The following is a 26148-nucleotide window of genomic DNA, read 5'->3' on the forward strand; positions in this document are numbered from 1 at the left end:
TCTTTGAGTTTACAGATTGTGATTGAATATAGCTCTGCTGCTGCTGAAGGCCCACAGCGACTCATGCTTGCTTCGCTCTGAACTGCTAGATTTGTTCTGAATCTATCCCATTTAGCACAGTGGTAGTGCACACAAGAAAACAGACAGTATCCTCAGTGTGAAGGTGGGACTTTGTCTCCATGAGGACTATGCAGTGGTCACTCCTAAAAATACTGTAATCTTCAGATGTATCTGTGAGAGGTAGATTGATGAGGGTGATGTCAAGTAAGTTTTTCCCTCTTGTTTGTCCCCCACCGCCTTCCGCAAGAACGTGTCCGGCAGACATGCTCTTCAGGACTTGGCCAGCTTAGTCAGTAGTGGTGCTACCGAACCACTCTTGGTGGTGAGCATTGAAGTCCCAGAGTACATTCTGTGCCCGTGTTACTGAGAGACTGTGATAGGTGCTAATCAGCAGGAAATTTCCTTGCTTATGTTTGACCTGATACCATAAAGCTTCATCGGGTCTAGAGACAATGTTGAGGACTCCCAGGGCAAGTCCCTTCTGTCTATATACCACTGTGCCACAGCTGCCTCTGCTGGGTGTGTCCTTCTGGTTGAACAGGGCATAGCCAGGAATGGTGACAGATGTGCCTAAGACATTGAGTAGGACATTGGTGAATATAATTTTATCAGGTTATTGCTTTACTTGTCTGTGGGACAGCTCTCCCAATTTTAGCACAAGTCCCCAGATGTTATTAAAGTGGACTTTGCAGGGCTGACTGGACCCATTGTTGTTTTGGGTTTTTCGGTTGGTGCCAGGTGATCCACCCAATTTTATTCCTTTTTGACTTTTCTGTTGCAATTTGGTACATCCGAGTGGTTTGCTAGTTGAGTGCAGTTGAGAGTCAACCATATTATCTGGATCTGAAGTCGCACGTGGGCCAGACCAGCTAACAATGATCGATTTCCTTCCAAAAAGATTGTTAGTGAACTAGATGGGTTTTTATAACAATCCAGCTGTTTCATATTCATCATGATTGAAATGGGCTTTTAATTCCAGATTTATTAATTCGATTTAATTTCAATGAGCTGCCATGTTGGGATTTGAACCCCTGTTCCACTAGCATGAGCTTGGACCTCTGCATTACCCAGTCCAGTAACATTGCCACTACATCACCAACCCCCAAAATCATAGTGAAAGATTTTTCACTCCTGTTTCACTATGATTTTGGCAACACCCTCTTCCTTACTAAAAACATAAGCACCCTTTTTCCTCTTTATCTTTCTCTTTAACTCTCTATCTGTTTCATTAACCAGGGAGCTCTGGCTTTGTTTGCTTTATCTTTCTCCCTTAAGAACATACCTCAACTGTATGTAAACCATTTTCTCTTTAGAGTTAGCAGTTTGCCAGTTTTTACAGATGTTGTGATGTAATTTCAATGACAACATGCTGACTGGATAGAGAAAATTAACTTGTGAAAATGCAACAGCTGAGGCCATTTTCTGGAATATCTGTCAATGTTATACAACAGCTGAAACAAATTCAACCTCACCAAAGTGAAGCTCAGTGGAAAATGCAATCATGGAAAAGTAATTAAAAAGCAGATTGGGCAGAATCCCAATTCCTAGTTTTGAAATGGTTATATGAAAGCCATGAAGAGATTTGCCAAGCTTAAAAAAAACATTGTGTGAGCTTGCAATAGAATTTAAGAAAGGAAATTATGAGTGATAAGCAAAGCAGCACAGGAAGCAAATAAAAATTGAATTAGCAATGTTTTACAGTTGGAAGAGTCATATGAAACTATGGAAGAACTATGACAATAAACCTCTTCAGACAAATTTCTAAAGACGGAACCCAAAGAACATTCAGTGCAATCATCCCCTGTACAGACAGTAAGTGAAGGTTAATTCAAGCTATCCTCAATAAGCACTTTAACACTGGAGTTGATGGGGGATACAAATCTGTGGTAATTTATTAGTCTTGTAAATATTAATTGTGGAAAATTCAATTGTTACAAATACACCAAAAGTGTGATCATTGCCAAAATAACAATACTATTATTAGTACTTGTGTATTAACATAAAGCGTGGTTCTTAAACTTTACCCCAATGGTGTTCATCTTTGGGGCACAGAATGAGCAGATTGGAGAACCTTCTGTGGAGTCTGCAAACAGGACTTGCAAAATCCACCTGGTGCAGATCCTTGGAGAAGCCTCTCGACTATTAGTCCATGCTGAGTGATGTTTCTGCAGATAAGGACAGTGGATTGTAGGGTCAGAACTGTGAGATAGAGCACATCCTCATAGACTAACAGAGCCTTCAATTAGGTGAAGCGTTGGACAAACTTCCTGACATTCATGCGTGTGATTTGGGTCACATAAAGCAATGATCAGTCACCTCTTCTCCTTCTGCTGATACTTCACCTATCACTCATCCAGATCTCTCAAGCTCTATGAATCACCTGATACCATGTCTTCACTCCCACTATCTAATTCATCCAAATGACAGAATCAGACCTAGTGCATGGGAATGAGAAAGCAAGTAACACCTAGGGGATTGGAGCAGAGGAAGGTGGCAGGATGTTGCTCCAGGAATTCCTGTGTGACCCAGTCCTCATTATCTTCATTCTCCTCATTATCATAGTCAATGAGGAAAGAATTTACATGCATACGAATATATGAATTAAGAGCAGGAGTAGGCCGATCGGCCCCTCAAGCCAGCTCTGTCATTCAATAAGATCATGGTTGATCTGATTCTGGCCTCAACTTCACATTCCCGCCTATTGACGATAACCTTGACTACCTTGTTAGTCAAGAATCTATCTACATCTGCCTTAAAAATATTCAATGGCTTTGCTTCCACCTTTCTCTGGGGAAGAGAGTTCCAAAGACTGCCTGAGAAAGAAAATGTCTCCTCAACCCTGTCTTAAGTGAAATACCTCTTTATTTTTAAACTGTGTCCTCTAGTTCTAGTCTCTCCCACAAGGGGAAACATCCATTCAACATCTGCCCTATCAAGTCCCCTGAGGATCTTATATGCTTCAATGAGATCACCTCGCATTCTTCTGAACTCCAATGGATACAGGCCCTGCCTGTTCAAACATTCCTCAAAAGATAACCCCCATATCCCAGGTTTCAGTAGAGTGAACCTCCTCTGAATTGCTTCTAACGCATTGATACCCTTTCTTAAATAAGGAGACCAAAACTGTACACAGTACTCAAGATGTGGCCTCAGTCATGACCTGTGCAATTGGACCAAAATACCCATATTTTTATACTGCATTCCCCTTGCAATAAATGCCAACATTCCATTTGTCTTCCTAATCAATTGCAATACCTATGTACTAATTTTTTGTGACTCATGTACCAGGACACCCAGATCCCTCTATACCACAGTATCCTGCAATCTCTCCCCATTTAAATAATATGCTGCTTTTCTATTCTTTGTGCCAAGGTGGACAACCTCACATTATCCCACATTATACTCCAGCTGCCAAATTTTTGCCTATTCACTTAACCTATCTACATCCCTGTTCAATTCATCCACTATTTCCTTATTTTCCATTATTAATTCCTCAGACTCACTCTCTACAGGGCCAACATTCACTTCACTTACTGCTTTCCATTTTAAATACCTGCAAGAACTCTTACTATCTGTTTTTACGTTTCTAACTAGTTCTCTCTCGAATTTTGATTTCTCCCTCCTTAATGATCTTTTAGTCATTCTTTGCCTTTCTTTATATTCTGTCCAATCTTCTGATCTGCCACTCATCTTTGCAGAATTATACACTTTTTCTTTCAATTTGATGCTGCCTTTAACTTCCTTTGTTAGCCACGGATGGTGTGACCTTCTCTTAGAGTCTTTCTTTCTCACTGGTATTTATCTTTTCTGAGTATTCTGAAATATCTCCTTAAATGTCTGCCACTGCATCTCTACTGACATATCCCTTAACCTAATTTTCCAATTCACTTTAGCCAGCTCTGACTTCATACCCTCATAATTGCCCTTATTTAAGTTTAAAACATTAGTCTTGGATCCACTCTTCTCTCTCTCAAACTGAATGTGAAATTCAGTCATACTATGATCACTGATACCTAGGGGCACCTTCACTATGACGTCTAGTAGTCTGTTATGGGGCTATAAACCACTCACACAAGTGACTTCTTACCTTTGCTATTCCTCATCTCTACCCAAACTGATTCCATATCTTGATCTCCAGAACTAAGATGATCTCTCTCTATTGTAGCAATGTCATCTTTAATTAACAGAGCTAACCCTCCCCTTCTCCTAGCTTCCTGGCCTTCCTAAATGTACCCTTAAATATTCAAATCCCAGTCTTTATCATCCTTCAGCCATGTCTCTGTAACGGTTATCAGCTCAAACATATTTATTTCTATTTGTGCTGTCAATTCATTTGTCGTGTTATGAATGCTATGTACATTCAGGTACAGAGCCTTTAGTGTGTCTTTTTACTATTTTAGTAACCTCTAGCTTTATCTGCTGGTGCATTTTTAAGTTTGTATAGTTTGTCCCTTCCTGCCACGCTCTGATCATCATTTCTCTTATTGCTATCTTGCTACCTTGGTCGCTTGCCTGTCTTCTCTATTTAATTTATTGAATCTTCACACGCATGGTACCTAGCCCCCACTATTTATTTTGAAGCCCTCTCTACTGCCCTAGTTATATGACTCACCATAACACTGAACCCCACATGGTTCAGGTGAAGACTGTTCCACTTTCCCCAATCCTGCTGCTTGTGCCCCATGAATTGAAACCCATTTTTCCCACACCAATCTTTGAGCCACACAATTAGCTGTCTAATATTATTTACCCTAGGCCAATTTGCTTGTGACTCAGTTATAATCCAGAGATTATTACCTTTGAGGTTCTGCTTTTTAATTTTGCCCCTATTTGCTCATGCTCCTCAGCAGAACCTCTTTCCTAGTTCCACCTATGTCGTTGGTACCTATGCGGACCACAACCACTGGACCCTCCCCTCCCACACACACACACACCCCCCCCCCCCACCCCCCACTGGAATTTCCTCTCCAGCTCAGAGCAAATGAACTAAACTCTGGCACTGGGCAGACAATGCAGCCGTTTGGACACTCACTCTCGGCCACAAAGCACAGTGTCTATCCCCCTGACTATACTGTCCCCTACTACTGCTACATTCCTATTTATTCCTCTCGCTTGAATGGCTTCCTGTACCATTGTGCCATGGCCAGTTCGCTCATCCAATTTGCAGCCTCCACTTTCATCCATACAGGCTACAAGTACATCAAACCTGTTGGACAATTGCAAAGGCTGAGGCTCCTCCACCTCTAACTTCAGGATCCCCATGCCTGCCTCACTCGCAGTCACACCCCACCACCCGCGCCCCCACCCCCACCACCCCAGCCCTGACCATTGACCAAACCAGAAGAACCTATCCTAAGGGGTGTGACCGCTTCTTGAAATAAAATGTCCGGGTAGCTTTCCCCATCCCTGATGCATTGTAGTGCCTGCAGCTCAGCCTCCAGCTCAGTGACTCTGAGCTGAAGCACCTCAAGCCGCAGGCACTTCCTGCAGGTGTGTTTGACCTGGATCACACCAGCATCCAGGACTACCCACATCTGACAGTTGCAACACAGCACCTGTTCTGCCATCTTTATTATGTGTTAATCAATTAATTAATTAATTAATTTCTAAATTAATTTATAATTAGTAAACCCTACTACTCCTAATGAGCTTTGCTACTGATAGTAAACCTTACTAATGCTAATAAAACGTAACAATTATAAAATTAGTGAGTTTTGAAAGATAGATGATCAAACTACTCACCAACCAATCACTGAACTGCTTCCCTGTGAAGACATACTTTGGTTTTTCTGCTAACACAGTCAGTCCACAGGGTGAGCCCTTGCCCCAGCTTCACGCTCTCTCCCCTTCTCGCGCTGTTTGAGCCTCAGAAGTCTCGAGCTTCTCGAGCTGTTTAAACTTCTTTGTCCCCTGCTGTTCCTTCTTCTCATCATGGTCCTGGTCCTCTTCCTCATCTTCTGTATGTGCATTGTTGTGATGTATCTGTATGAGGGGGCATAAGCTAAGATTGAGTGAGCAAAACCTCTGAAGTTACATTGACAGATAAGAACATGGGAACATTTGGTTGGGCACTGGTTCATAGTCATACTACAATGCTAAGTCTGCACCCATTAACCTGAAGCCTGCATTGTCCCACCAACCTTGCCACCTCTCAAGGTTGAAGAGGTTTTTTGAAAATAATTTTTGGGATGCTGGCAAAGCTGGCATTTCCTGCCCATCCTTAGTTACCTTTCAGAAGGTAAGAATGAGCCTTCATTTGAACCGCTGCAATTTGTTTGATGAAGCTGTACACACAATGCTGTTAGGTAAGGAGTTCCAGGGTTTTGACCCGGAACAAACAGTAATATTTGCCAAGTCACAATGATGCGTGTCTAGGGAGAGTTCCCATGCACCGACTGCCCTTATCCTTCCAGATAGTGCAGGTCTTCATTTTGGATGGTGCTGCTGGAAAGCTTGTTGCTACAGAACATCCTATAAATCATATACACTGCAGCCATGGTATGCCAATTGTAGTGAGAATGTGCCTTTTCATCAGCTCTACAGCCTAGAAGCAGAGGGTGTGGAGAATGTCAATTCATCAAAATGGCAGCTTCCCTGTCTAGTGCCCTGCCTTTCGCATACATTGTTCCTCCTGTAACAAGATTAATTGCTTCATGTGAAGGTTAGTATTTGAGAGGCATCTCTCAGGTGTATCAAATCTGCTGGTATGACCCTGTCAAAGAGGAGGTGGCCATTTCAAGATTTTGCATGAAAGTAATTGCTGTTAGGGGAGATGGCAGCACATCTTGTTAGTGAATCCCTTAACCACAATGCAGTGCAAGGGGGTCACTCGTGAAGCTAATAATTTTGGACGGTGAACATGGTTCTCAGGGAGAGTGACCCATGTGCTACCTGGAACTACAGACCTGTCCCTCTACTGGAAGGAGAGTGTGATTCAAATGATGGCTTTACCTACAGAGGTTTCATTATAAATCTTGATAAAGGAATTGATGATGGAAAGAAATAGCAGCAAATTAATACAGACAAAAGTGAAGTACATTTCAACTTTGTCACCTTGGTAACAACCTGTGGAGTGAATTGCCCATCTATATAGAGCCCAATCAATTTCCATTCCAGGGGCTTTGCCATTGCCATTGAGAGGACTGTTGCATTCATGACTTTCTCCCTTCATGATGTGCCCGTGATATGAAAGGAATGTTGGAATACAGGCAGTTTGGTTTGATGCTCAGGTGTGGGCTTTATTGAGGAGTTAAATTGAGGGGGGGCTTTATTAGGGGAATTTAGTACAGAGGTAGGGGCATGCTGAGGGGTTTGGTGGTGAGGGAGGGGCTTATTGGGGGGATTTAGTAATGTGGTAGGGGGTTTATCGAGGGGGTTTAGTGCTGAAGTGGATTTACTAAGGGGTTTAGTGTTGAGGTGTGGGTTAAATTGTTGTAATGGAAGTTTTACTGATGAGGATAAATTGTTGAGGTGGGCGTTTATTGAGGGGGTTTAATTGTGAGGTGTGACACTTTTATGGGTGTCCATTGCTGAGGTGGGAGCTTTATCGAGGGGGATTAATGACGAGACTGGATTTTGCTGGTTGTCACCTGGGGCAGCAAGGGCGAGTTGCCATTGGAGGGGCCATTCACTGGCCCATCTGAGCAACGAGATTCACCACTTGAACTGCCTCATATTTTCAAATGTGGTGCTCCAGGCCCTGCTAGATGGAGCCTTTAACATTGACAAGATAGAAAGTTAAAGTTTAAGGGAATAAACCCAAAACAAAACCTGGGGCAGAATTTTTAGCTTGGCGGGCAGGCACATGCCCAACCCACTCAAGTGTTAAATAAATTGCATTGATGTCGGCCGGACACGCCGACGTCAACACACACTCTTACGATATTTTGCTAGGCAGGCGCGCAATGGAGACAGAGGCGCATCCGCCATTAATTAAGTAGCCAGTTAAGGCCCTTGAGACAACAGTTGACTCCAAATTTACCTGGCCCGTGTGATTTTCAGGCTGTAGCACAGGCAAAACTGGCAGGTGGGCAGGCCACAATTTGCAAAACCTCATCTACAGGCGGGATGAGAGGGGTCAGTGGCCTTGTCAAAATGATTAGTGAGGAGTTCAGGGCAATACTTGCTTCTGGTTGCTTCTGTGAACAAGACAGCTTCCTTCCGCTTCAGAGCTGCATTCAGAGATTTTAGAGGCTTCAGTTCAGGACTCAGTGTTGTTTTCCAGGCCCCCGGGGGAGCCACAACGCGTGGGGAAATCCAGGTATCAGACAGCCTTCCCTTACCCTGGTAACGGGGATTGTGGTCTCTGCTGGAGGAACCTCCTCTGAGGAGGAAGAGAGGGCTAGAGGGGGAGGAGGTTAGGTGTCCCTATTCAACTTCCAGGGGAGGGACCTGTGGGAGGAGAGGCGCAGGCACAAGGGGCGCAGGGCCAGCAGGAAGTCCAAGATGGAAGGGGCCGCAGAAGACGCCAATATCCTGCTGCCAGGGTATACAGGTGGCAATGCAGCTACCTCAATATGTCTGAGATGCAATGCCGACAGAGGTTCTGTCTCTCAAGGGAGACAGTGACCTCCATTTGCCAAATGTTTGGGCCTGAGATCAGCTCTGACTGTGTGGGTGGACACCCCATGCCAGTGGCACTGAAGGTCACAGTGGCCCTCAACTTCTATGCCTCCGGCTCTTTCCAGGAGTTAGTAGGGGATCTGTGTGGAGTGTCCCAATCAGCTGTCCACAGTTGTGTCAAACTGGTGACAGACGCTCTGTTCAGGCGTGCATTGACTTTCATTCATTACCGTACGGACGAGGCCAGCCAGGGAGAGGGAACTAGAACCTTTGCAGCAATTGCTGGGTTCCCCCACGCCCAGGGTGCAATCAACTGCACACATGTGGGCATCAAGGCACCAGGGGGTGAGTGGGGAGCCTTCATCAGCAGGAAGGGATTCCACAAGGTGCAGATTCTGCAAGTGTGTGCAAAGTACCCTGGCAGCTCCCAAGATGCATACATCCTCAGACACTCCCAGTGCCGGGGCTCTTCAGTGCTCCAGCCCAGCTGGATGGATGGCTGTTGGGTGACAAGGGCTATCCCCTCAGAAGGTGGGTCATGATATCTCTCCACCATCCAAGAAAAGAGGCTGAACAGCAGTACAATAGGAGCCACGCCTCCATGAGGGCGGTGATAGAGAGAAGAGTGCAAGATGCACTTCTTAATCTCAATTCTCAAGGTGCATTTCCAATGCCTGGACCGTTCAGGGGGCACACAGCAATAGCCCCCCAGAGCATATGTCACTGATAGTAGTTACATGCTGCACTCTCCACAATCTGGCATTGGCAATGGTGGACGCAGTGGAGGAAAAAGATCTTGACGCAGCTGCACAGGCAACAGATGATGAGTCCAGTAGTGAGTCCAAGGTCGAGCACGGTGAGGAGAATGCTGAGGGTGTGGATGCAGACCTGGGTAACCTAAAGGGAGGCAGGGACGCCCGGGAAGCTTTGATCCAATGCTCCTTCAGCTCGACTACCAAATAAGAACCACCATCACATGGCAGGGCTGCAGGCTCCATACTCGATCCCTGACAAGACCAGTTCCTTGGTCAACAATATACACCATGTGCCTTTGCAATAAAGTTTCAGGAGGCACTTGTCCATCATAACATCATAGCCTAATCTGCACCTACAAAACAAATGAAACATACAGAGGCCAGTTACAAAGTAACATCTCATTTACTTGTAAATGTGAAACATTGCAGAAATTAGCATTAAATGGTGTTTTCCATCACACCATTAAAAAAAGTAAAGAAAAATGGGAGAACAAAATATCACCTGTGATAAGGCTGTGTTGCGCTTAAAGTTCTTTAAGTTTTCGCTTGCGGGTGCTACATTTAGGTGCTCCCCTCTCACATTAGAGGCATCCTGCCAATCTACTGTCATTTGGCCTTGACGACCTTGGCAGGCATCCTCTGGGCAGTGGAGCCTGTGCTGGCCCCGCCTGGGAGGGAGCGGCCGGTTCCACGGCTGGCATCTCCCCAGTCACCGCAGCCTCATCAGATGCCACAGTCACTGGCAGAGGGGTGGAGGAGCTGCTGCCGTCATCTGGACCGTCATCTGGAGGGGGGCCCACAGGGACAACAGGCCAATGTGAGGTCACTTTGGACCTCCCTGCTTACCATTGATGGATGGGCACTTAGCTGGGATACTGGGTGCCCAATCCATCTCCCACACTGACACTGACCAGCTGAGGTCATTGCCGGTGTGAGAGCTTGCAGGTCTGAGCGCATCCCCAGGAACCCCTGATTGCGTCCCTGGAGGAGCCGGTCCATGAGAGTCGCCATTCTCTCCATGGAGGAGGCATGGACCATGAGGGTCAACGCAGTGCTTATGCTCCGCAGGGATTCCTCCACAACGGACACCATGACACGCATTCCCTCAAGTATCTCCACCAGATTCTCCCGTACAGCCAGCTGGACATCCAGCATCTGCTGCCTCAGGGATGACTCCAGAGGCACATCATCAGCCACCGACTCAGCAGTGAGTGCCGACTGCCGATGTCCTGGGCACTCTCTGCCTCCATCTGCACCTCAAGCGAGTGTGAAGTGCCCTCACCAATGTGCACTGATAGACTACACGGCGATGTTATGCCCACCGAGGTGCTGGTATCTGCACTGGTGCCTGCTTGTCAGGGAGAGTGTGATGCAGATGCATGGTGAGCATGGTGGCCCTCAGGGGTCAGGGGTGGGCCTTCAGGCTCCTCATAACGAACGGCTGCTGGTGAGCCTAAAATGGAGAAGATGGACATGTCATCAGTTTAAGTCATGACACTGTCACTGTGCATGCCTGGCACCCTAATGAGACAGAGATTTGCATCATGGTGCCCTCATCTTTCAATTATCAATGGCGATTCCAGGTTCCAGGCACACATCAATACAGAGACAACACTGGAATGGTAGCAAAAACCAACATTCTCACCTCAGTACACTGCACTCTTACCTTCCTCTGGCACCCCAACCTCACTCTGGCTGCTTGACCAAGGTGCATGGCGCCTCTTGAGCTCCAGGCCTCCTGCTCATATCGAGTGAGGATGAGGTGTGGTGACCCCCACAAGTCCACGACCTCACAGCATTTTTATGGGATGTTTTCTTCTGATAAAGGAGAGAGGAACATTGATTAGTCCACCCTGTACCTGCATTGTCACTGCAGCCTGGCCAATCCCACCTGAGGGGCACCTCACAGGGGTCAGCTGATTCGTGACCTTGGAGCCGCAAGGCACTCAGTCCAAGTAGCCAGGGCTCACCCCCTTGTCCAGTTCCTGCCTCATTGACATTTGGCACTCGCACTCTAACACCTCTGAGGTCCACGGGGGGATGGGCAGCTTTTAACTGTTCTGCAAAGTGACCCATGCCAACATGGTACTCACCCTTCCCGACTTCAGGAAGCGATTGTTGAAGTGCTTCCAGCACTGAACTCATGTGTGCCTCACCACATTGTGGCTACTGGCCCTGGGTGCCTCCTCCTCCCGTCCCTGGGTACAAGGGTTTCTCTCCTCACTGCCACCTCATCCAGGAAGGCTGCGAGGCAAACATCCGAAAAACGCTGGCCGACTGCCCCACCGACCTGCCCTCCCGCCTGCTGTGTCCACCCGCTACCGTTTCCATTCACACACTTCCATATCCTTCGATGGCAGCCTTCCAGGTCTGCTGAGGCCACATTTGAATCAGCCACCGGGTCGCCATTGGACCCGACGGACATCATGCCCCCGCCCTACCCTTCGCACTCATTCCCAGGCCACATATCATGCTGGACGGGCCTTAGTTGACCCGCCTGCATAAAATCGCGGAGCACTGCCAATCGCGGGCAGCTTCCCGACCGCCCCCGCCCGCTCCCACTGATCCCACACTCCAAGGATAAAATTCAGCCCCCGTTAGTAAGTTATCACCCAAAGGGGAACGACAATAAAGAAGATGGTCAAACTCAACACAGACAAATTATCAGAGCTGGATGGTTTACATTTAAGGATCGTGAGAAAAACTGATATTGAAAAATAGTGGCAGAGGTTTGATGGGTTGAATGGTCCTTTTCTGTGGAATATTCTATGATTCCACATCTGACTTTGAGATAAATGAGAGCATTTGCATAGGTGTGAACTGTGAATGATTTTTGATGCAGCATCAGCATCAAGTTGTCACATACAATCTGGACTAGATCCAGAATAAAACTCTGACTCCGCCCAAAAGTGTACCCTAACCCAATCTACTGAAGGACTGTCTTTCCTTACAAAAGTGCAATATTTTCATTAATCACACTGACCATCTTTTGGCAACTATTCGTGAGAACGCTAATTTATTACCAGTTTGTGAAAAAATAGTCTACATTTTCAGTACAAATTCAGAATTAGGAAAGAACTTTGAAAGTTGTGGGTTAGAAATTAAAGTGTTTGAATCTAGGGTTAACAATGTGAGATCATCCAAAACTCTGTTATCTTTAATCTAACTTGCACCAAGTTCCATTCACCCATTAGCCTTATGTTTGCTGACCAGCATTGGAACCCAGTTAAGCAACATCTCGATTTTAAAATTCTCATCCTTGTTTTCAAATCCCACCAAGGCCTCACCCTTCCCTATCTCTATAATCTCCCCCAGCCCTAAAGCTCTTCAAGATATTTACATGCGTCCATCCTGGCCTTTTGAAGATCGCCAATTTTAATCTCTCCTACATTGACAACCGCGTCTTCAGCTGCCAAGGCCATAAGCTCTGGAATTCCCTGCCTAAACTTTTCCACTTCTCTTCTTTTTGTCTCCTTTAGGATGCTCGTCTAAAACTTGCTCTTTGACCAAGCTTTTGGTTATCTACCTTAATATCTCTTTATTTAGTTCAGCATTGAATTTTGTTGGCTAACACTCCCCTGAAGTGCCTAGGAATGTTCTACTTTCCAAAGGTATTATATAAACTTGCAAGCTGTTGTTGAGATTGCAGTAAATAGAGGTGTTGCTAATTGAGGTAAGGTCCTCTCCTAATATATTAGTGGTACACTTCCAAAAGGAGAATACTTGAATTCTTGTTGGTGATGTTTAGTATAAACCCTCACTAGCCCTTTGCCATTGTTAACCTTACAATATTGATTTTGTATAGTGACCAGGGGAAATATTTCTCCCGTCTGCTTTACTTTTCCTGATGTGAGTAGTGTCTCAACTTAAAGTAGTTACCTTCCAGCACTAGTTTCTGTCTCTTATGTTACTGGTTTGCTAAATTGGATGGATGAATGCCCACTCATTTCCTTTGTCTCAAGTGTTAATAATCCTCCAGCAACTGAAGTCATCATCATTCCATCTTCCCTTTTGTTTTTGGCAATTGTCAGTTCAACAATTCTGTTGCTCACAAGGGTTTAGCTCATTCTCCAAACTCTGTTCATCTTGAACTAACAGTTTAACTCCAGTCCCTGGATTAACTCAACAATGGCAAGGCTGCTTGGAAATATCCAGAGGTTGATAAACTGATAGTGATTCTAGGAGAAGATTGCATCATTTCACCTGCCTCTTGAGATCCTGCACATTCACACCAGTCTTCTATTTACAAAAAAAAATCTATAAATTGTATCATGGTTTTCACATCTTCCTCCAATGGTCTTTCTCACTCATGCAAAAGACATCAAGTTCAGTGGAGGCTGGTTCCTGTTATTATTGCAAGCTCTGCTAAGATGTCTGAACCACAGTGTTGTATTCCCTCTGCTCCCTGCATGAAACTGATAGCAATTCTGTGCTCAGAATCTGAGAACTGGAACATGGGCTCAAGAGCTAGCCAGACCCCCACAACTGAGAATTTGAGAATCCATCTGCATGTAGGGACTAGACCACTGAAAGCATATTCAGAAGGAAAACAATCCTGAAAGACGGCAAGAAACCAACAGTGTCACTCTGGACGACTTACTGGGCTGCACTCTGTGACAGTCAGCTGTGCCAGATAGTGTAGGCATTGGTCGAAATATTCCAGAACTCATTGGATTCCAGGAGGGTCCCAGTGGATTGGAAAACTGTTAATGTGATGTCCCTGTTCAAGAAGGGACAGAGACGAAAAGCAGGAAATTATAGGGACAAAATTTTCTGCCCACCGGGCGGGCGGGCCCGACCCAATCTCCGGCGGGCGGGGAGCCGATCCCGCCGGAGAAGCAGGCCCTGCTGCCATTTTAAGTGGGCGGGCCAATTAAGTGCTATGCGCTTCCTGTATGGGCAGGGGGGGATTCCCCAAATGCGAGAGTGCGCTCTTTCGCGCATGCGCACTAAAGAGTGCACACCTTCCTGAGGCTAAGTGCTACCTCAGGGAAATCGCTGAAATTTGTTCAAACATTAAAAATAGAAAAATAAAAAAATCCTTAACATGTCCCCCTCATGTGACAATGTCACACAAGATGGGACATGTTAATAAATTTCACTAAAACTTTATTAAAGATTTTTAAACCCTACATAAAACCTCATCCCACCGGTGGATGAGTTTTCATGTTTTTTCAGAAGCCTGCTGGGGCTCCTGGCCTGCCAACCAGTCTTAAGGTTGGACGGGCAGGTCCTTTAATTGTTTTAATTATCCTGTCAATGGCCTCAATTGGCCATTGACAGGTCAGCGGGTGCACAGCTGATTTCGCTGTGCCCCCACCTTCCTGAAGATTTAAATGGAGTAGGATGACGTTGGGGGTTTCACCTGACATCATCCCATGTCATTTTACCCGTTGGCGAGCAGGCTCCGCCCCCTGCTCACCAATGGCAAAATTCAGCCCTAGGCCTGTCAACCTAACATCTGTCATTAGGAAAATGCTAGAGTCCATTATTAAGGAAGAAATAGCAGGACATTTAGAAAAGCTTAACGCAATCAAACAAAGTCAACATGGTTTGTGAAAGGGAAATCATGGTTGACAAAATTTGCTGGAGTTCTTTGAGGATATAACAAGCAGAGTTGATAAAGGGAAACCAGTAGATGTAGTGTATTTGGATTTCCAGAAGGCATTTGATAAGGTGCCACATAAAAGCTTATTGCACAAGATAGGAGCTCACAGTATTGGGGGTAATGTGTTAGCATGGATTGAGGATTGGTTAAAACACAGAAGACACAGTGTCAGGATTAATGGGTCTTTTTCAGATTGGAAAGACGTAACTAGTGGAGTGCCACAAAGATCAGTCCTAGGGCCTCAATTATTTACTATTTTTATTAATGACTTGGAGGAGGAGGCAGAGTGTAATGTATCCAAATTTGCTGATGATACAAAAATAGGTGGGAGGGCATGTTGTGATGAGGACATAAGGAATCTGCAAGGGGATATAGACAGGTTGAGCGAGTGGGCAAAAACTTGGCAGATGGAGTTTAATGTAGGAAAGTGTGAGGTCATGCACTTCTGTAGGAAGAATCAAAATTATTAATCAGGCAATTATTTAAATGGAGAGAGACTCCAAAAAAGTGCAGCACAGAAGGATCTGGGTGTTCTTGTGCATGAAAAAAAAAATTAGCATGCAGGTGCAGCTAGTAATTAAGAAGGCAAATGGAATTTTGGTCTGTACTGCGAGGGGGTTGGAGTTTAAAAATAGGGAAGTCTTGTTACAACTGTACAGGGTGTTGGTGAGACCGCACCTGGAGTACTGTGTACAGTTTTGGTCCCCGTATTTAAGGAAGGATATATTGGCATTGGAGGCAATTCAAAAGAGATTTACTGGTCTGATTCCTGGGATGAAGGGGTTGACTTAACAAGAACGGCTAAAAAGGTTTGGCCTTTATTCATTAGAGTTTAGAAGAACGAGGGGTGACTTATTGAAATGTACAAGATTCTGAGGGGGGTTGACAGGGTAGATGTTGAGAAGATATTTCCACTAGTGGGGGAATCTTGAACTAGGGGACATAGTTACAGAATAAGGGGACACTCATTTAAAACTGAGATGCGAAGGAATTTCTTCTCTCAGAGTGTAGTGAATGTCTGCAACCCTCTACCCCAGAGAGTTGTGGAGGCTAGATCATTGAAAGTATTTAAGGAGCTGGTAGGTAGATAGATTTTTGAAATATCCGGGAGTTGAGGGCTATGAGGAGCTGGCACAAAAGAGGAGTTGAGGCCTGGGGCAGTTCAGCCATGATTTTGTTGAATGGTGGGACAGGCTTCAGGGGCTGAATGGCCTACTCCTGCTCCTGTTTCTTATGTTCTTATAAGTGTTAATTTGCATTCAGCATCAGTGCAAGAAGAGCTGAGGAATTAGGTTAAACAGCTCATTACTTGCTCAATGTTTAAGCTTGGAAACTCTTTCGAGTTATCAACAGTCACAGATTGCAACTCTTTCGAGTACAATCACAGTTCTTGGTTTCCAGGAGTGGGACATGAACCCACAACAAGGGGAACATATTTTTTAATTTGTTGCAATTAATTGTTGCAACTAATCTGTTAAACATAACGAGCTCTTCATTTTGCTATGATGAGTCACTGATTACACTGCTAAACAGTGCAAACTGTCTTTATTTGTTTATTTGAATATGACATAACTTCATTCACTGTGAAAAATTGCAAGCAGGCTTCTTAGTGTCAAGGCATGGTATACAGTTATTCTTGGGCAACAACCTCTGTTATCTGCTTCCAATTATTGTACGTCACATTCTTCACTGGACTATGACTACAGTTGTAATTATTGTAGAAAACGTTTTGGCATTGGCACCTAGGACAGAGAATTGATTACAGAGACAGATAAAAGTCACAATCAGGTTAAGGTGCTTCATTCTAAATCGGAGTCTGAATAATGACACACTAAAACCAACAGTAGGCACATTAAATAGGGAAAGTACAACATACAAATGAAACACGTAAAAAATAGAGATGGAAGAAAACCAGCCGGCCAAGTGAGCTTGTATCAGTCAACCATGCAGCAATTCGAGAACATGCTGTCCACTCATGAGCAACTATTAATCTCCTGACATTGAAGCTAGTTGTAAGCTTACATAAATCATACACGCACCCTTTTGAATTCCCTAACTTATCTAATTCAAATGGCCTTTTCACTTGGGCACGCTCTATTCCCCAATAGTTGGCCAATTAAGGGCTGTTTTCCTCCCAGCCTCAATTTTTAGGCTGGCGGGAAGATTGAACTTCTGTATGGGAAGCCCGAAAAAGAGCAGAGTTACATCAGGCAGGAAGTGGTGGGGGCGCCGCCATCAGAAGCTCCTTTCTGAAATCGGGCCCCTCCACCTCCCTCCCATCCCACCCTCTCCCCTGTGACCTGGAATACCCTCCCCCACCCCCCCACAAGATCCCTTAAACTTACCTGGGCCTCTTCTCCCTGGACTTAGTCTCCAGCGTTCTCCTGAAGTTCCTCTCCTGGCCACTGCAGTGCTGTTGCTGCAGGGACTAGAGAGCTGTCGGCCAATCTGATTGGCCGACAGCTCTCTGAGGCAGGAATTCTGGGAAGTCCAGTCTGCAGCCACTTAACGCTCATTCGAGGGTGAAATGGCTGCAAGGCACTTGGAGTCAGCAAGTATGTGTTCCCTGGCGACTCTTCAGATGGCAGGAAGCCATGATTCTCTAGAATAAAGTATGCTCTCTGAGCATATTGCAATCAGCATCAGTGCCATACAACATCTTAGATATTCACTCCGTCCGTCATTGGAGCACCATGGCTGCAGTGTGTATCATCTGTAACATGCACATGCATCTCGCCAAGTATTCTCCCAAACCCATGACCTTTACCATCTAGAAGGATGCAGCAGGTTCATGTGAGCAGCACCACTTACAAGTTCTCTGCCAAGTGCTCTGGGGAAACAGGTTCAAATCCAAACACAGCAGCTAGCGGAATTCAGAGTTGTCTAATGGTGACCATGAAAGTATCATTAATTGTTGTAAAAACCCATCTGGTTCACTAATGTTCTTTTGAGACGGAAATCCGCCATCCTTACCTGGTCTGGCCTACATGTGACTCCAGACCCACAGCAATGTGGTTGACTTTTAACTGCCCTCTGAAATGGTTTGGCAATTAGGGTTGGGAAACAAATGCTGGCCTTGCCAGTGATGCCCACATCCCATGAAAGAATAAATTAGAAAAAACACACCTTCCTGAGTTGGAACTATGGCCCAGTCCTTCATCGTCGCAGGGTCAAAATCCTGAAACTCCCTTTCTAATAGCACTGTGGAAGTACCTACACCACATGAACTTCTGTGATTCAAGAAAGCAGATTACCATCAGCTTCTCAAGGGATGGGCAATACATGCTGATCTTGCCAGCAATGCCCACATGCGTGAATTGATCGAATAAAAACTTCTCAAAATATAGCAAGGGAATTTTTTTTCTATACCTTGAACTCGGGAGAAATTTCACAAAACAACTCGATCAGCAACTACCCTTGCAGATTCATAAAATGTAAATAAAAGAAAACCAAGGAGCACAAAAAATAACACAGAAGACAAGGAAACACCCGTGAGAAATAGTAGACTGAGACGAGAAATAAAGGGGACAAAAACACTTTACAATTGCTATTTGATAATCTTACATTAATCTTTCTCTACATACACATGAGAAAGAGTGCACAAAAAACTATGGAAAGAATTTAAAATTCTTTCATTTTTTTTGTATTTCCATTCTTGTGTCAATACAGAAAAATACATGAAGGAAAGAACCAGGAAATAAATGCAGAGAAAGAAGTGTTCTGGTGCACTAAAGGTCAGATTCTGACAAGGGAGAACTCTAAATACTTCCAAAGCATTTCACATGCTACAACTATTTTTCCAACAAATACAATACTTATTTCATACTAACTGCATGTAAATCATTTCAGTTTTGTGCCATATAAATGGTGGTTATAACAGTTCAGTGACTTACTTAAACTATGATCCACAATCAAAACTATTTATGGACTCCAACACGAAAGGTAGAATAAGAAGATAAATGATTTGTGATCATTCTCCTTGTGGAAAATAATCACCCTCACAGCTTTAGCATTACACAACTCAACAACTCAAGTGGACAGTTTGCAATTTGTGCCGTATTTTTCCAGCAAGCTAATACACAGTGTCATTTTATCTTCCATTTTTAAAAAGAAAACATAAATATTTGTCATAGCAGTAGCCACTTCCATAGCTAGGAATTGTTGTCCCAGTAAAGTTTTATTTGTTCAATATGTGACCTGCTATTAAAAAACACATAGCCCCTTCAGAAAATTATGTCATTTATTTACAATGTCGTACAAAGGGACAATAATCCTTCAGTGACATGTTATTTACAACATCAGAGATTATAAAGGAGATTTACTTTATGACATTGCTCAAACTGAAAGTTGCTAAACAGGATCCCAATGGAAGTAGATCATATCAAAGCGCCTGATGCTGTTTATACGCTGCAGTTTTCCCCTCTCTTAAATGCATAACATATTTATCATTCAGTTATATAAACATACTAGAAAATTCATCAAGCTGGGGGAGCATGTTGAATAACCCTGATGGTTAGTGTTTCATGTTAATGCAAATCCATAAAAATGTGTAGCCTGTATAATAAGTTGTATTTATTCATGGGTGGTCTAAATTATGTTTTATGTGAATAGTACTTTGTTGTATTTTTGCTGTTTGTAAATTTTGTAAGCTACCTGACACAATCCCCTGCTGGCATTATAGCAAAGACATCCAATAGCATGTTTCATGAGATAAGTTTACATTGTGTTATGATACAGAAATTCCACATAATTTGAAACAGAAACCAAAGCTGGATTTAATATCAGTCACTGGGCCCGAAAGCAGGCTTGTGAACCTGCCTTAATGGCCAGCAGGACCCGGGGCTGCATCTTGTCAACAGCAGCCAATGTGCTGGGACAGCCATCCCTATTAAGTGCTAGTGTTTCTGCAGCCTCATCAGTGCCACTGGGAGTAGTAGCCACTGCTGGGGCTGTACTTTGAGGAGGAGGGTGCATTGATGGTGGTGCATCTTCCAAACCAGGTAATTGGGGTGTTAGAAGTGCCAGGATCAGTCAGGCAGGGCCCAGTGAGGTGGGGGAGGGGTGATTAGCGAGGTCAGGTGGTACCATTGCTGCAGGAATGGCAGTTGTCACCGGGAAAGCCCATTTGAGGGCCAAAGCGAACCTGAAAAGGAAGGTCCTCCCCCCACCCCAGAGCCAGCTGTGAGGCTGCCAGGGTTTACCTGGTGTTTTCCCCACAAAGCAGATGACACCCCCCCCTCGCCCACAGCCACTCATTAAATGTCAGAGGAGGCTGGAAGAGGCCCTTAATTGGCCACTTAAGTGATTCAACTGGGCTCTAGAGTGAAGGCCATACGCCACCTTCCCTGTTACTGGCAGGACAGCATGGTGGGGGCAATATGATGAGTACTGCACCCACCATCGCCCCTCCCAGCCAGCTTGCAAAGGGCTGGTGAAATCCAGCTGGGTTTGTCCTTTTACTCAGGGCTCTAGTTTTCAGTTATTAACAGTGACCATGGGATGGATTTTATCTGCCCCCTCCAGGCATGTTTACGGTGGGGGTGGCACATAAAATAGGGTGGGTGCCTAGCCCACACCTTCCCATCCATCCTTGAGCTCACCTGGATAAGATGGTAGGTGGGTGGGCGCTAAAATTAACAGCTCATCCGGCATATGTAAATAAATAATTAAGGGTCAATTGAGCTTGGTAACCAGCCAATTGACCCTGATAATATGCCGCTGATGCCATAGTATGATTAGCATGGGAGGTAAGGGGGAGTGGACAGCCCATTTTTAAAATGTTTTTAAAAGGGTGGGAAGGAAGGAGTGTATTATCTTTGAGGGGTGTGCTTTGCATATCGGGGGTAGCCCCCTCTAAGATGGTACCTGTTATGAGACAGCAGCTCGGTAAAGCTGAGTTATTTAAAACTCCCGGAGGGAAACTTTAAACAACTGTCATAACCTATATTTTTAAGTGTTATGTTTGAGATGCAACTCTAAATTCAGAAACCAGTTCTTGAGAGGTTTTATATTAAACTAAATGAAACATTTTATTAATTTACACAAGTTAAATATATACACATGGCTATAAATTTCTACTATCATAACTTTTAACAAATTCCCAAACTAATCTCCATTAAGGAAACAGCAACCCATCGACTTAACCAGACACCAAGCAAGGCATTTTCACCTTTCGAATTCAAAACAAGGTTCCTTTCACTTTGGTTCCTGTGGAGACAGTTGTAGGCTTACAGCTACTTTGATCTTACATTGCCTCTGCTCTGCACACTCAAAACTGCTGAAGTTATACCTAGCACAGCTCATTGAATGTAAATTCTCATTGTATCTCCAGCCTCTTCTAACAATAAACCCCTTTCATAGTACCAACTTTATTAGTAATATTAACATATTGCTTGGTCTCTGCTAGCCAGATGCCAGAATTCACCCCACTTTTTGAATGCTTTATTCAAAAAAATGCAAATGCATTCTATCTCTCTTATATATCAAAACTAGTACACATCAAAGCACCAGGACTAGCTGGCTTTAATTCAATTAAGACACACCCACAGATTAAATCTCTGTTTTAAAAGAAAACTATTTTCCAATAATATTATATACATAAATAGCTTCATGACAGTATCCCACCTTCCTTCCTACCCAAATGCCCTGTGAAACCCACCCCCCCCCCTCACCCAATCACCCACCACCCCCTCCCTAAACTGGCTAAGCCCTCTCTGCTTAATACGCGGAGCTCCTCACTCCGGGATCCATCGATCCTTCTTCTTGGGACGGGTTGTGGTCTCAGATGTGCCCGTTACTGAGCTCTTGGCACTGCTAGGACTGCTGGATTGGCTGGCAGTTCCTGAAGGCAGGACTTCCTCCCCAGCAAGGGGTATAACTCCCACTGGGAGCCAATTTAGCCTGTCTGCATTGTATTATGGCTGTGAAGTGGACTTGCACGAAGCAAGTCAGCTTACAACCGATTTTCCTTCTGGGGTGTGACCTGTCTGCCTCCACCCTGCACCACCCCCCTCCACCCCTGTAAAATGCAGCCCCATAATTTTAAGCAAAGTAGTTATACAGGACAAGGGAGTTCAAACCATGCAAACTTTAGTTAATGCTGTTATGAAGATGTGCTTATGTCAAATATTGATATTCATCTATCGGCTGGAAACATGAAATTGGACTTTTTAAGAGATATACTTTGTTGAAACAAAGCCTTTAACTCACAACAAGATGGCTGACTCTAATTTACATTACTACACATTCCAACCCAATGGACAGGAGGCAGCAAGTCTGCAAGACCCATCACAGACAATAACATCCCAGGGTTTGTAAACAACCTTCCTTCCTGCCCTATCAACAAGACATCTATGGAAATTACCTGTAGTATTCAACAGTTGAAGATGAACCATTCAAAGGTTACTTGCTTAGACAAAAAGACGTCAATTTTTAAACCACCTGTCCAGATGACATAATTGAGTTATAATTGGAGTATACAACTATATTAGAATTACTGATATTTGGAGAGAGGCCAGCCCAAGTCCTTTGTGTAGTAAGCACATGTTGTTCTGGGCAGAACTGGACTAGCAGTTGAGAACTCCTGCTTCTCCCTCTCTCTCTCTATACCCAACCAACAAGCTGGGACGTGGTCATGATTACTTTGTCTCCATTCTGCAGTGGATAGAGGTTTTAAAGAACTTAGCTCCACAGCTGCCTCTCCAGGAGAAAAATTAACTTTGGCATCTACATCTTTAAAGCAGAAGCACCAAGACCATCAAATTCAGCCTGAAGCCAGCCAAGTCACCAAACTGTGAACTTTATATATTCTTTGACCTTTTTTTAATGGAATCTAATTTGGCCAATCTATCCTCCCCTACTCTGTAATCTGTATTTGTGTGTGTGGACTTGGAGTGTGTGTGTGTGTGTGTGTGTGTGTGTGTGTATTTTGTTATTTTACCCAGGTCAGTTTAAATGTATTAAAACTAACCTCCTTCTTAGTTAGACTCAAGAAAACCTATCCGATTGGGTTTTCTATGATCACAGTGTATAAACAGTTAAGTACTCACTGAATTGACAAGTGTAGCTTTTTTATACAAAAAAAACTGTTGCAGTCAAACAAAGAGAGGGAAAAGAGGGAGGCATTCTCCTCACTTGATTGTAACAATGCCCAGACATAAAGACAATTGTTATCCAGATTCACAAAAAGCATTGCAACTTTCCACAGTACTTTAGAAGTTAAGTATTATGTAATGTTCATGTATTCAGTGATTAATGGTGTGCTATTGTTTATAATGTAAAACCAAAATACTGCGGATGCTGGAAATCTGAAACAAAAACAAAAATAGCTGGAAAAACTCAACGGGTCTGAAAGCATCTGCGGAGAGGAACACAGTTGACGTTTCGAGTCCGTATGACTGTTCATCAGAACTAAGGAAATAGAGAAACGAGGTGAAATATAAGCTGATAGAGGGGGATGGGACAGGTAGAGCTGGATAGAGGCCCAGTGATAGGTGGAGGCAAAGAAGAGATTGCCAAAGATGTCATAGACAAAAGGACAAAGGGGTGTTGACGGTGGTGATATTATCTAAGGAATGTGCTAATGGGGACATTAAGGGTAGCAGCCAGGACAAACAAGTGGCAGATTCCCTAGTGGGGGTGGGGTGGGGGGGGAGAGATCGAAATGGGCTAAAAGATGGGGATAAAACAATAGATCGAAATAAATTTTAAAATAGGTGGGAAAAGATAAATATATTTTTTTAAAGTTATAAATTATTGGAAGAAGGGGGATTGGAAAGGGGGTGGGGATGGAGGAGAGAGTTCATGATCTGAAGTTGTTGAACTCAATATTAAATCTGGAAGGCTGTAAAATGCCTAGTCGGAAGATGAGGTGCTGTTCCTCCAGTTTGCGCTGAGCTTCACTGGAACATTGCAGCAGGCCAAAGATGGACATGTGGGCATGAGAGCAGGGTGGTGTGTTGAAATGGCAAGTGACAGGGAGGTCTGGGTCATACTTGCGGACAGACCGAAGGTGTTCTGCAAAGCGGTCACCCAGTCTGCGATTGGTCTCTCCAATGTAGAGGAGATCGCATTGCGAGCAGCGAATGCAGTAGACTAAATTGAGGGAAGTGCAAGTGAAGTGCTGCTTCACTTGAAAGGAGTGTTTGGGCCCTTGGACGGTGAGGAGAGGGGAAGTAAAGGGGCAGGTGTTGCACCTTCTGCGGTTGCATGGGAAGGTGCTGTGGGAGGGGGTTGAGGTGTAGGGGGTGATGGAGGAGTGGACCAGGATGTCCCGGAGGGAATGATCCCTGCAGAAAGCCGCCAGGCGGGGTGAAGAGAAAATGGGTTTGATGGTGGCATCATGCTGGAGTTGGCTGATGTGGTGATAAGTGAGGACAAGGGGGACCCTATCGTGGTTCTGGGAGGGAGAGGAAGGTGTGAGGGCGGGATGCGCGGGAGATGGGCCGGACACAGTTGAGGGCCCTGTCAACCACCATGGGTGGAAAACCTCAGTTAAGGAAGAAGGAAGACATGTCAGAGGAACTGTTTTTGAAAGTGGCATCATCAGAACAGGTGCGATGGAGGTGAAGGAACTGAGAGAATGGGATGGAGTCCTTACAGGAAGCGGGGTGTGAGGAGCTGTAGTCGAGGTAGCTGTGGGAGTCGGTAGGCTTCTAATGAATATTGGTGGACAGTCTGTCACCAGAAATTGAGACAGAGAGGTCAAGGAAGGGAAGGGAAGTGTCAGTGCTGGACCACGTGAAAATGATGGAGGGATGGAAATTGGAAGCAAAATTAATAAATTTTTCCAGATCCAGACGAGAGCATGAGGCGGCACCAAAGCAGTCATCAATGTAACGGAGAAAGAGTTGTGGGAGGGGGCCTGAATAGGACTGGAACAAGGAATGTTCCACATACCCCATAAAGAGACTGGCATAACTGGGGCCCATGCGAGTACCCATAGCCACACCTTTTATTTGGAGGAAGTGAGATGAGTTTAAGGAGAAATTGTTCAGTGAGAGAACAAGTTCAGCCAGACCGAGGAGAGTAGTGGTGGATGGGGATTGTTTGGGCCTCTGTTCGAGGAAGAAGCAGAGAGCCCTCAGACCATCCCAGTGGGGGATGGAGGTGTAGAGGGATTGGACGTCCATGGTGAAGAGGAGGCGGTTGGGGCCAGGGAAATGGAAATTGTTGATATGATGTAGGGCGTGAGAGGAATCACGGATGTAGGTGGGAAGAGACTGGACAAGGGGAGAGAGAATGGAGTCAAGATAGCAAGAATTGAGTTCCGTGGGGCAGGAACAGGCTGACATGATCGGTCTGCCGGGACAGTCCTGTTTGTCGATTTTGGGTAGGAGGTAGAAGTGGCCAGTCCGAGATTGGGAGACTATGAGGTTGGAAGCTGCGGAGGGAAGATCTCCAGAGAAGATGAGGTCAGTGACAGTCCTGGAAACAACGGCTTGATGTTCAGTGGTGGGGTCATGGTCCAGGGGGAGGTAGGAGGAAGTGTCTGCGAGTAGACGCTCAGCCTCTGCGAGGTAGAGGTCAGTGCACCAGACAACAACAGCACCACCCTTGTCAGCAGGTTTGATGACAAAGTCAGGGTTGGACCTGAGAGAACGGAATGCGGCAAGTTCAGAAAGAGACAGGTTAGAGTGGGTGAGAGGAGCAGAGACATTGAGACGAATGATGTCACGCCGACAGTTCTCAATGAAAAGATCAAGAGCAGGTAAGAATCCAGAGGGAGGGGTCCAGGTGGAGGGAGAATATTGGAGGCAGGTAAAATGATCCGTTGAATGGGGAGAGGACTCCTGCCCAAAGAAATAAGCACGGAGACGAAGGTGACGGAAGAAGAGCTCAGCATCGTGCCGAGCCCGAAATTCATTGCGATGAGGGCGCAAGGGTATGAAACTGAATCCTTTGCTGAGCACTGAACGTTCAGCATCAGAGAGGGGAAGGTCAGAGGGTATGGTGAATACACGGCCGGGGCTGGGATTGGAAGACGGGATGAGGTCTGGGGGACGGGCAGGGGTGGAGGGTCCTGGATGGGCGTTGGTGTTGATAAGTTGTTGGAGCTTGTGTTCCTTTGCGCCTGAAGGAAAGAGACAAAGTTTCTTGTTGAGGCGTTGGATGAGACGAAGAATAAAATGAAACTGGGGGCAGGGACAGCTTAGAGATAGGGTG

The 26148-nt window shown here is 45.0% G+C and overlaps 1 long non-coding RNA gene across 1 annotated transcript in view; it reads left to right on the top strand.

Annotated features, from left to right (window-relative positions):
• The first annotated feature begins 1697 nt into the window (after window positions 1-1697).
• The window catches only part of LOC144679360 (uncharacterized), a 52072-nt gene continuing 27621 nt past the window's right edge, over window positions 1698-26148 (top strand). Inside the window, exon 1 of the long non-coding RNA XR_013576330.1 lies at window positions 1698-1872. This is a non-coding gene — a long non-coding RNA (uncharacterized LOC144679360). The remainder of the gene's footprint in view (window positions 1873-26148) is intronic.

Source organism: Cetorhinus maximus, chromosome 4, assembly GCF_964194155.1.
Source record: "Cetorhinus maximus chromosome 4, sCetMax3.hap1.1, whole genome shotgun sequence".
NCBI classification, from domain to species: Eukaryota; Metazoa; Chordata; class Chondrichthyes; order Lamniformes; family Cetorhinidae; genus Cetorhinus; species Cetorhinus maximus.